The sequence below is a fragment of the Passer montanus genome, unplaced genomic scaffold, assembly GCF_014805655.1.
Source record: "Passer montanus isolate IOZ18808 unplaced genomic scaffold, ASM1480565v1 scaffold10, whole genome shotgun sequence".
Lineage (NCBI taxonomy): Eukaryota > Metazoa > Chordata > Aves > Passeriformes > Passeridae > Passer > Passer montanus.
The window spans coordinates 22,103,019-22,113,902 of NW_024356505.1; positions in this window are offsets into that span (position 1 = coordinate 22,103,019).

Genomic DNA, 10,884 nt, shown 5'->3' on the forward strand with positions numbered 1-10,884 from the left:
ATGCTATAGTAGCAGCTGAACTCCATTTACTCATATTTCTCTGTACCCTTTTGGACTGCTTGAGTCTGTAGGACAGAGCATAATGAGAATGTTATCTCCCTGTGGAGAGGGAAACTCTCCCTCAAAAATAATACAAAATATTTGCAAGTATTATATATGAAAGGCTTCTTTGTCAAAATGGAGATCTGCCCTCTTAACATGAAAATCTGGATGGACTTCAGGCATGCAGGAAAACATTCCTTGTTCTTTCTTCTCAGTTCTATCCCAAAATCAGCACCTAAGGCAGACAAAAACAGTCCAGCCCACATGGCAGTCTGCTGAGGGAAGGTTTCAGAACCTGCATCTTACAGTTTTATTTAGTTCCTATCACTGTGGTAACAAAGTACCACACAAATTAAGTGCCACAAATTCACAACTGAATACTGTCCTTCACTACCACCTTGTAGTACCATTGGTCTTCACAGAGTCAGTAAAAATGAGTGCTCCTGATCTCCCATCCAGGACTTTCTTACAGTGCAGTAGCAGTAAAAGCTCTAGTTGCCATTTAGGGGGCTTAAATAGTGATAAGGAGCCACAGAGAAGTGATGTCTCTGCAGGTAATGCAGGTATGGTGTCTACACAAAAGTGTTGCACTCAAAATTTCCAATGGAGGCTGGCCACAGTAAATGTTATAATTGAAGGATGGCAGGACCCATCACCTGCAAAATGAGTCAGAAGCACAAGAAACAGCAAATTGGCCACTATGGAGTATAACTCCCGGGCAGTATGTGGTTTTGAGAAAGATGAAAGAGGCTTTGTGTTTGTTTAAAGCCCAGCTTCCAGGAGTTAGGGGGGAAAGTATAAAGACATTTTAAGGAAAATTCGACTGAAGAAGAGCTGGAAACACTAATTAGAGGCAGGGGTTGGTGCCATCACAGAACCTGGGAAGTGCAAAGATTTATGTAATTAGGAGTTTTAAAAGGAAAGAAAAGGTGGGGGTGTTTAATGCAGCAGAAGGTGGAGAGGCAGCAGAAAGAAACAAAGTGGGAATGAGATACTCAGGATGATAAGCTGGAAAAATGACCTATAAAAGAGATTTTGGAACCTGGATAAAGAACCTTTATCAAAACTGAAGGTTACAGCTTGTGGCAGCCAGCCTGTGAAATGAAGAGAATTTTAGTTGCATGGAGAAAGAGCAAAAGTCACTCTGTACAAGAAGGAGCTGCCAGATTTAAAGCACCTGGACCTGTGTGAAAATTAGATGTGACAATTTCCTCCATTTTGTTTTAAAATAATGTGTGAAATAAATGCTAAAAGATGAGACCTTCTGCAAAATTAGGAGGAGAAAAGCCCAGGTGATTGTATTAAATTTGTGATAGTCTCCAGGCACACCAACTAATTATGGCACTTGTGACAATCTTGTCAGAACAGTGCTGTGAAAACTCGAGGTGGTTGACCTATGAGCCAGTGGCAACACGAGTTATTTAATGAAGTGTTGTTCATACAAACTAGCGAGAAACAAGTAGAAAAGAGATCATCTGCATTAGATGTAGTGGCATCTTCATTCAGCTCACTCCTGTGGGCTGAGCTACCCAGAGTCCATCCCACGCGTTGCCTGAGCACTGTTTGAGCAGTGCTGCAGAGCAGCAGTCCCCACTGGGATCCCACTGCCTCTTGGAAGGATTGTGTGTAAAACACACAGCTCTCCAAGGGTGATGGAAAATGGAATCACGAGCAAATATTGGTGGAGCATGGTGGCAATAACACCAAGGCTGTGGGGTCCATCCCCATTCACCTAACAGCTGGACTCGATGATCCTTGTGGGTCCCCTCCAGCTCAGAATATCCTGTGGCTGTGATTCTGTGAGATGCACTGGGTGGAGGGTCGAGGGCCGAGCAGTCTCCTGGAATCTTGTATTTTTGAGGTACCAGGGCTGGATGCAAGGAGACAGAACGGAGGGATGGGTGAGATGATGATATGAAGAGGAAGGCAGTGGACTGGGATGATTCAGCTGGACACACAAGAGGAGTTAACAGAGAGGCAGCTTCAGATCTGAGCAGAAGGAAGGCAGTCTGACACAAAGACCTCAGTGTCATCCCTGCAAAGCTGGTAACCAGAACTGCACAGTGGCTTCAGAATTTAATGGTTAGAGGTCCTAGTACCCCACTGAACTCTCAAATTAATTATTGCTTTTGATCTATATGTAAACACAGATTATTACAAGATAAGTCTGTTTGCATCAGTAATAAACTGATCCCAAAACACATGCAATATTGCAATTAAGTTTATTCTGCATTTGCATCCTTTGGTTATATATCTTACTGAGGACAGAAATATCACATTTAAAAACCCATCGATTTCAAGCCTGGGATACACTCATGTCCACTAACCTCAAATTTGAAATTAAGTACCCAACTCCTTTGTCTAATTGATGAAAATAAGAAGTTAGTTCTCATTCTTATTTTTAAGTTTCTATAATAAAAATAGGCTGCTCACAAGCTACTTTAGCAGGACTTCATTTACTTGTACAGAAATTTCCAGAATATGTATTTATGTTTCTCCTTTATAAGGAGAAGCATAGACAATGTGGTAAAATGAGCAGGACTTTCAGTGTGGTTCAGTTTATTACAGTAAGAGATTGAAAAGTAAATAATCCCACATTACTTGCTAAAATATTTACAGTATTTCTGAAATTCCTCTTGCAGTTGCAGCCATCTAGAATGGATGTGTCTTTAAGATTTATAAAAAGTATACACAATATAAATAAGTGCATCTACCCAGGGAAAAAGGTCTCTGAGGAGGGATTCAGAAGACAAATTCACTGGAAAGTAATTTTTTTCTAATGAAAGCTTCACTTGACAGAGTCACTGCTAAGACAAATCTCTTTCAGAAAAAAAAGTTTGTGAGTGATAGACTCCTAAGGAAAGCCCCTGATAATTCCAACTTCCTGAGTTCACAACACAAGGCTCTCATAACTGCATATGGTGCTCCAAGAATCCCAAAGGAGGTGACACTAAGCCCTCATTCTTCCACACCAATTAAATGAAACAAAATCTCTGTTGTTTTAGACCCATCTTTTCACCTAGTGCCCCCAGTTCATATATAGCTACTTTGTCATAGAAGAGCCTTATGCTGATTGAAAATATTTCAGTCAATTTCTCAGTTGTTGTTGGGATCAAGAAGGGGAAAGATGGAAAGCCAGTAAATCAGAATAACTGATGACATCACAAGAAGCTCCTTGTAACAAAAACAACATCAGAGAAGGGAGATTATCAAGAGGAAGAGAAGGGAGCATATTCTGAATATTCTTCAGGGTAAAACAGGTTATGAGGTGTAGGACAGGGTCATTCAAGGGACAGACAGATATCCACAGCTGCATCAGAATGGAGGAAGGAACTTAGCTGTGATGTGTACCTCTTGGATAACTTTCCATTCATTTACTGCATGACAGAGTTACTCTTGGTGCTGTCTCTCTCTAGAATCTGGATAATTTTGAACTTTCAAACCAGCAGCATTGTGGTGCCCAGCCATCACTATAAACCAGATCCTTCTCTTGTGCTCCAAGGCAGAGCAAGCACAGACCTCCTGCTGCTCTCAAAGGGTTCATTGTACCTGCAGCTCCAGGTACTGGACAGAGATGAACATTTTCTGTCATTTAACCGAGTCCAGTGTTGGGTGCTGTCTAAATTTGATTTTTTTTTATTGTGTACTCAAAACAGGATGATTCCACAGCATCACTCTATTTTTGTTCAACTTTTACACTGAGGATTAAAGATTGGCCTTGGGAAGTGATAGCCAGTGACCTGGCAGGGCTTTCCGTGGTGCAGTGTTATCCAAAGATTATCTATCTTTCCAAATAAACAACTCAGCTGCTGTGATTCATGGTCTGTGTTTGATGTCAACAAGAACATTGGTCCCAGTAATGACAAACAGCTCAGGCTGCTTCCAGCCTTCCACCCAGCTGAGCAGCTTTCATGATGAGTAAATGAGCACACTTTTATATGATAAATCTTCAGAGAATAACTTGAAGAGAAGACTTGCCTTACCATGTTCAAAATGATTTTAAAAGATAACTGATACTTTTTTTGCTGCAATTCCCAGATCCCAAGTTATGCTCCTTGCTGCTTCCGTATTCTCCTTCATTAAGTGTATTTTTGTCTGTCTTAATTTGGCTGAAGTCATGTATCTGTATTTTAGAATAAGAGTTCATCAGGTAATGCAACCAGGGAATAAAAGGAAAAATATATTTTTAATGTATTTGGTGTACTGAAAAGAATGTCAGGAAGGAAATTTTTAATAAAAGACAGTTTTATGGCTCCTTTTCTTTCTTCACAACGTGATCTAATTATGTACTCGTTCAAATGACAGTTCCCTTGTGATTCTCATTTAAGAGAAGTGCTAACCAATGCAATGATCAAAACCAACACTGTAGAACAATTCCATCATATTCAGGATACAAGTCCATCACGGGACTGTCTGATCACCAGATTTGCTGGTGTCTAGCCTGAGGGCATTAAATACATGACTGACACATTTGTCTATTTGCAGAGTCTATCAATTCATGTTTTCCAAAGTTTAAAAATCTGTTCTTCTGGAAAAAAAATCTTTCCTCATGAATAAAAATTAAGCCAGCACTGTGCTTTCCTTCCACTGTCTGAGCACCCTGGTAGTGCAGCCAGCCATGGGCAGGCAGCTGGAGCATCCCTGCACGGCTCTGATCCGGCACCAGGCTTCTGTGCCTGCCCCACCAGTGGCAAATACAGAACACTGGCTCCAGGTTCATAGATGACAAAACTCCCCTTCGAGTGGAGGTGAGCAACAGGAGTCAAAAGGTTTAATTTATTTATCTCCCTACTCCCCCAGTGGTTTCTGAACTCCCTATTTATCCTCTGAGGGAGAGGGCTCTAGTGTTTGTGTTGCCAAATCCAGCAATATATGTCTGAAAACATCACTGACTTCCTGCATTCTTCCAAATGAAAGAAAAGAGATTTCTATCTTCCTCTATTTAAATCTGATTTATAATACACTTTAACAAAGCATCTAGAAGCATTTTAAATGCCATGTTAGTGTGAAAACAAGAGCCTAAATTCTTGTAATTCTTTGTGTTCTTTTTAATTCCAGTCAAAAACTACACAGATAATATACTATATAGATAACACTTTTAATTTATTCATAATATTCTGATAATTTTTCATACAAGTAATTACATTAATAAACTCAGCATAGTCCTTTGAAGTTCAATTTGGAAAGTACCATGTTATCTGCATGTAATAAACCTCATGTATCTATCCTCCCTCTTCTACTATCACGTCTAGTGACTACTATTACAAGATTTTAAAAATATTCCTCTACTCAGTTTAATAGGGATTTTTACAGTGTCATTACATATTCTAATTGGGCGATTAGGGGTTTCATGCCACTAATCGGAATGCAGGGCCAGTGACTGAACTAGTGCAAGTGATGTAAAAAGAAATGAGCTGAAATGATGTTCCCAGTTTTATCTACAGAGTGATAAAACCCAAAGCCACGTGTCAGGCATGTCACTGCAGCCCAGAGCAAAGCCCCTGAACAAAATACATCTGGTCAAAAATTAACCCATGGAAAATGGGATTCTTCTAATTTATCTGTGAAGATGTTTGTACCATCCCTCACTACTATTTTGAGGCCCAAATCCTCTTTTGCTAGAGGATTTCCTGCATCCAACCATTTTATTGCCCATTTTGGAATACCTTCAGCCTGAGGCAGCTTTGGCTAACCATTGTATTCTACATCTGATGAGGGTTCAAACTCATCAGCATTGAGCATTGGGATAATCTCTCTTTTTTCACTTTCATAGCCCCATGTCAGAGCACTAAACAGTCTCTTCTCTGACATAGGTGCCCATATGAATGTTTGGCAAGCTTTGGGGGAAAATATTCACTTATTTTGGTAATATGAAGCACATTGCAGTCTGATGAAGCTGGTGTTTCTGATATTCCTAGAACATGGACATATATTAAGGCAAGAGTCATCACAGCTAAATGGGTTCTGCCTTAGAAATATATTCCTATGTTGATCTGTTTGTTATTAGAAACATGGGTTGTTTGGTTTTTTTAATATTATTTTCTTCACAGATGGCAATGGCAATTGTGATAATAGGGGAATTGGAGATGGGCTTGGATCCTGATTACCTCAGGATAATTTGGGTATTTCCCCCTTTGAAGTCATAGTCCGTCTGATCTCACTGACTCAAATTCACCATGCACCAACCTACAGCCAGTTTTAGTCCTGCGAATCAACCTCATTTTGAGAAACAAGTCTGTGTTTCAGCAGGAGCTACTCAGAGCACCAGCTAGTCATGACTTTAGCAACCCAGGACTGATGTTCAGTCTGTTTAAAATTATCAAAAAACACTCTCTAAATGTCTTTGTTATTCAGGTGTGAAGCTCCCTTGCAGCAGCAAGAGACACTCAGGGGGATGACACTGCTGTGCTGACATTTAGATCTTTGCAAAAATTCCATCAGACCAACAGCAACCCTTGAGTGAAAACTTGGGGATATCACCGAGACCAGGAATACTAAAACCCAGAAAGAAGCTGGTTCTTCTAATCCACCGCATCTATCTCCACTGGTGAGTACTGCAGAATGGAAATGCTTTTCCAGACCACCAACCCTGTCAGGAGCCCACTCTGCACATGGTATTGCATCTGAGGGGAGGCCTGAATGAGCCACCTCTTCACCAGCTTGCCCAGAAATGCAGCCATGACAACACGGTGCCATGCAAATTCCATGTGCTTCCTCTTGCTTTGCAAGTTCAATGAAAGCCACGTAGCCATACCAGCAACCGTATCCCAGGAATGAGCTGAGATTGAGCCTTTGTCCTGCTGTTCAAATGAAGCATCAAACATCATAAAAACAAAGGCCATGTGCTGCTCAAATAAAGCATCAAAGCACTGTACTGGTCTGTTGTAACAATTTCAGCTCTGCCAGAAGCCATCTTATTTTAAAATAAGTTACTCAGTGGTGGTAAAAAAATATATTAGGAGTCAAATGGATTTTCTCTGTGTGCTCACTATCACCTTTTTACAACCCAGGAGGTCTGGGAGGCAGGATTTCCCTTTGCGGATGCCATGCTGACTCTTCCATAGCAGGCTCAATTGTCCAGGGAAACAGATCTGGATTCACACTGTAGTGTATCTAGCTTATTGGAGTTTCAAGAACATATGTGAAAAAGAAAGCAGCATTAAAGAAAACTATGGTACTGCAATACAAGAGGCAAAATAGTCATTGTGGAGATTACCACCTTGAAATGTTGCAAACCCTCTTTTGCCAGGACTGAGAACTTAGGTCATCTGGTAACAACAATTGTGATGTTCATAAAAAGGAAAAAGAAATAATGAAACCAAGTAATGGGAACTTAAAGGACTCTCCTTGAGGGCAACAGTGGTATGTGTATGTGGTTCCTGAATTGATGTGTGGGAAATGAGTAACTAGGGCTGGTCTGAGAACACCAAGTGCCAGATTCTATTTCAAGCCAGGTGACCATTAGGAGTACACGAAAGGTTGCCCTTGGGATGCAGGTCAGAGAAGTATTGAGCTCAGCAACTGTGACAGAAAGTGGTATGAAAATCCACATAAACTTGGGGTGATTAAACATTTCCTAATCCTTTTTGCCATGCTGCTACTTGACCACTCCTTGCAGAGATTGGACTGAGGGTCAAATTAAAAAGAAAAGAAGAAAACAAAACCAACAACAACAAAAAACTGCCAAGTCTCTGGACCAACTGTAAATATTTTTATCTCCTTCTGCATCTTACTTCAACATGTTAATACACAAACAGATTCAAGCTTACAGGGTTCTCAAAGTGACTTTGCTTAGTCTATCACCCATTTATCTGCCATGCCAGCACTTGACTCAAAGTGACAGCTCAGAAACTCTGTCCTCTATTACTTTGTCTTGTTTAAAAGCAATTGCTATATCTGCAAGAGAAAAGTCACTCCATTTGATTAATAATACATACTGATGGTCGAGACATTCAGTCAGAAAACTGATAAATTGTTAAGCTGCTGAAATCCACCTGTGGGTTTCTTTAGGTCTGGACTTACCTTCTGACCTTCCCGCTCCATGGAAACTCACTTAAGACACCACTAAATATTTTCTCTGTAAACTAGGTAAGACAGGGAAAAGTAAAGTTTGTGCTCTTCAGACAGCCTTCCTATAAACAAACACTAAGCTGGATTATTGATGCAGCAAGTGAATCAACCTGGGAGTTTCTGATGTAGCAATACAGTGTAGTTGCATATTTTCATCTCTATTAAAGATGATAGGACATAACAAAATACAAAAATACAAATCTAATCAGAGTTGTGCAAAAGAGAACACCATTTTTTGATCACTGCTTTAGTGTTTTTCCACTATTTCCCTTTTGCCTCCTTACACAACTAACAATTCTTCCCATGCGTGGATGGTTTGGCTCATTCACTACTTGCACATATCCCAGCCTTCACCACTTCATCATGGCTTAGAACAGCAATAAGGAGTCAAAGTGGAACACAGAATTTTGTTCTCATCTCTGACATTCAACATCTCTTGCAGGAACTCAGCATCAGAAAAGAAAGTAAAGTTTGTTTTTGTTGATAACTAAGGTGTGTTGTTGAGGGCAAACACTTGAACTCACACACGATAGGGCCTAGCCAGGAAGCTAACGCTGAGTTGACAAAACAGAGCTCTGGGTTTCAGAGCCAGTGTACACTTCTACACATTTAAACATTTAATCCTCTCATGCCAAGTCCAAAGCCTTAGTGATGCCATAATAAAGACTAAATGTATTTGTTCAGCCAGATACTGCGTACAAACCATGTGAAGCCATTAAAATAAATAAAGGTTTTCAATGTTGTATGAAGGTATCAGAATCACGACACTTCCTTTTAAGTTTTGGGCGAAGAAGCTTTTGAGGAAGGGTCTCAGAGCATTCAGTCAAGTGCCAGTAAGCAGAAACACAACTTTAGGGACACTCTAGAGATATTTATACTTCAGTCCTGACATGCCACTTTCTACATACTTTTGACACGTTCCTTCCTCTCTGCCCTTCAAGTGGCTGTTCTAGCACCCACAGAAAGGATAAAATCAATGAACAGAAAGCTTGGCCCTGCTGCATTCGGAAAGATGAGAGCCTTTGTGAGCCTTGAAAAGCTTCCACCCATGTAACCTCCCCAACTCATGATTTGAAGCACAGGGGCACTCAGAGATGCTGGCTGATTAGAACCCCAAAACCAAAGATGCTAAAGCCCAGATTCAGGCAGGCACTGTGGGAACAGCCACACACAATTCCTGCCAGGTTCACTGTCTCCCCAGACTATTGACTTCCCCTCTCCTCATCATTTCTTCTCAAAGTGTCTTTCATCCTCCCTGCTCCTGTCTGGCCCCTGACACTCAGAAAGACAGCAAGAAAAGCATCCTAGCTGTTTCTGCCCCATTTTTCTCTGGACTGGCTCAAATCTAGAGAACTACATGTCCAGCAGCTCAGCTGGGGCATCCTAGGGTTGCAAGCCACTGAAACACAGCCCAGAGCCACTCCTCGTGCAGCTGCCTGGCATAACAAGAAACGTTGAAAGGATACATGGTGAAATCTATGTATGGGAGTCTCAAACAAAGACACCCTCAGAAAAAATAATTGACCATTTTCCAAAATTATTTTTGTACATCTACTTAATAATCAAATCCAAGATTTCTGAAGTGGCAGAAAAATTCCTGCACTAAGACGAGTTAAAACATGCTTAAATTTTAAAAAAATTTCTTCACTTACATAAATTACACCCAGCAATATGTCTCGAACCTGTCCCACCTGAGTTTTGAGAACTGGAAGCTGTATTCTGTGGAAAGATAAACACAAATTTCCATTTTTTCACTTCCCAGACGGCTCTTCTTTTCGGACAGCAATACCTTCACTACTAAAATTAACAAGCAATAACCACTTAAATTGTAAACAGAGGAAAAGGAAGATTGTGAATGAAGGGAAAGTCAGAAAATCACAATGAAGAGATAAAACTCTCAGGCCTAGGTTATGCTGTTTCCCTACTTTTATTTTGTTACTATGTTGCATACCTTCTGTTTCCTTTGTTGAAAAAGTGTGGAGGAGGGGAAGCTCACACCCAAGATGATAAATGCCTTTGTTCATACACCTGAGAAACAAAGATACAATGATACCTTTCTACAGCTGTTTTCCCAATTACTTGTGCCTACACTGAAATACTAAGGCGAATAACCCTTCTTGTGGGAAGCCACAGAAAGAAATAGTGACACACAAAAAAGCAGAGAAGCTAATTAATATAATGAAATAAGGGTATTTTCCATCCAATTATTTGCTCCAGTGAACACAGAAAAGAAAGGTTAAATAATCTGAAAAGTCCGGGGATTTTGTGAGGATTTTTGCATTTTCTGTTAAGCTCTAAAGCTGGTGTCCACAACAGTCTCATTAAATTAGTAGTTTTAACTGTGTAAGCAAAAATATACCGTATTAAATGTCCAGCTTAACATTTTGTATAAAGTTAAGGCTTAACACAAGGTAAATTTGACCACAGTCATTACCTTTTCATGTCCACAACTGCTACAACTATTTTGGTTCTCCAAGTACTTTACCATCTTTGACATTGCAAGAAAGGTTGTCCCTCCTCCCCTTTTTGATAGAATACATGACAGCCCTTTGTACACTGTAGCAGCTGCTGAAGAAAAATGCTTTTCTATTAAGTCAGGAATGTCACTACTTGGTCATGAGACAGCAGACAGACCTTCATCATTTTTGCAAAAGTCATCTCCAGGGAAAAGCATCAGCACGTTTCATTTCCACACTATCAACTCACTCTTATCACAGACCATCATTCTTCTAAGACAGGCATTTGAATAATACTTCAGATTTGACAATGGCT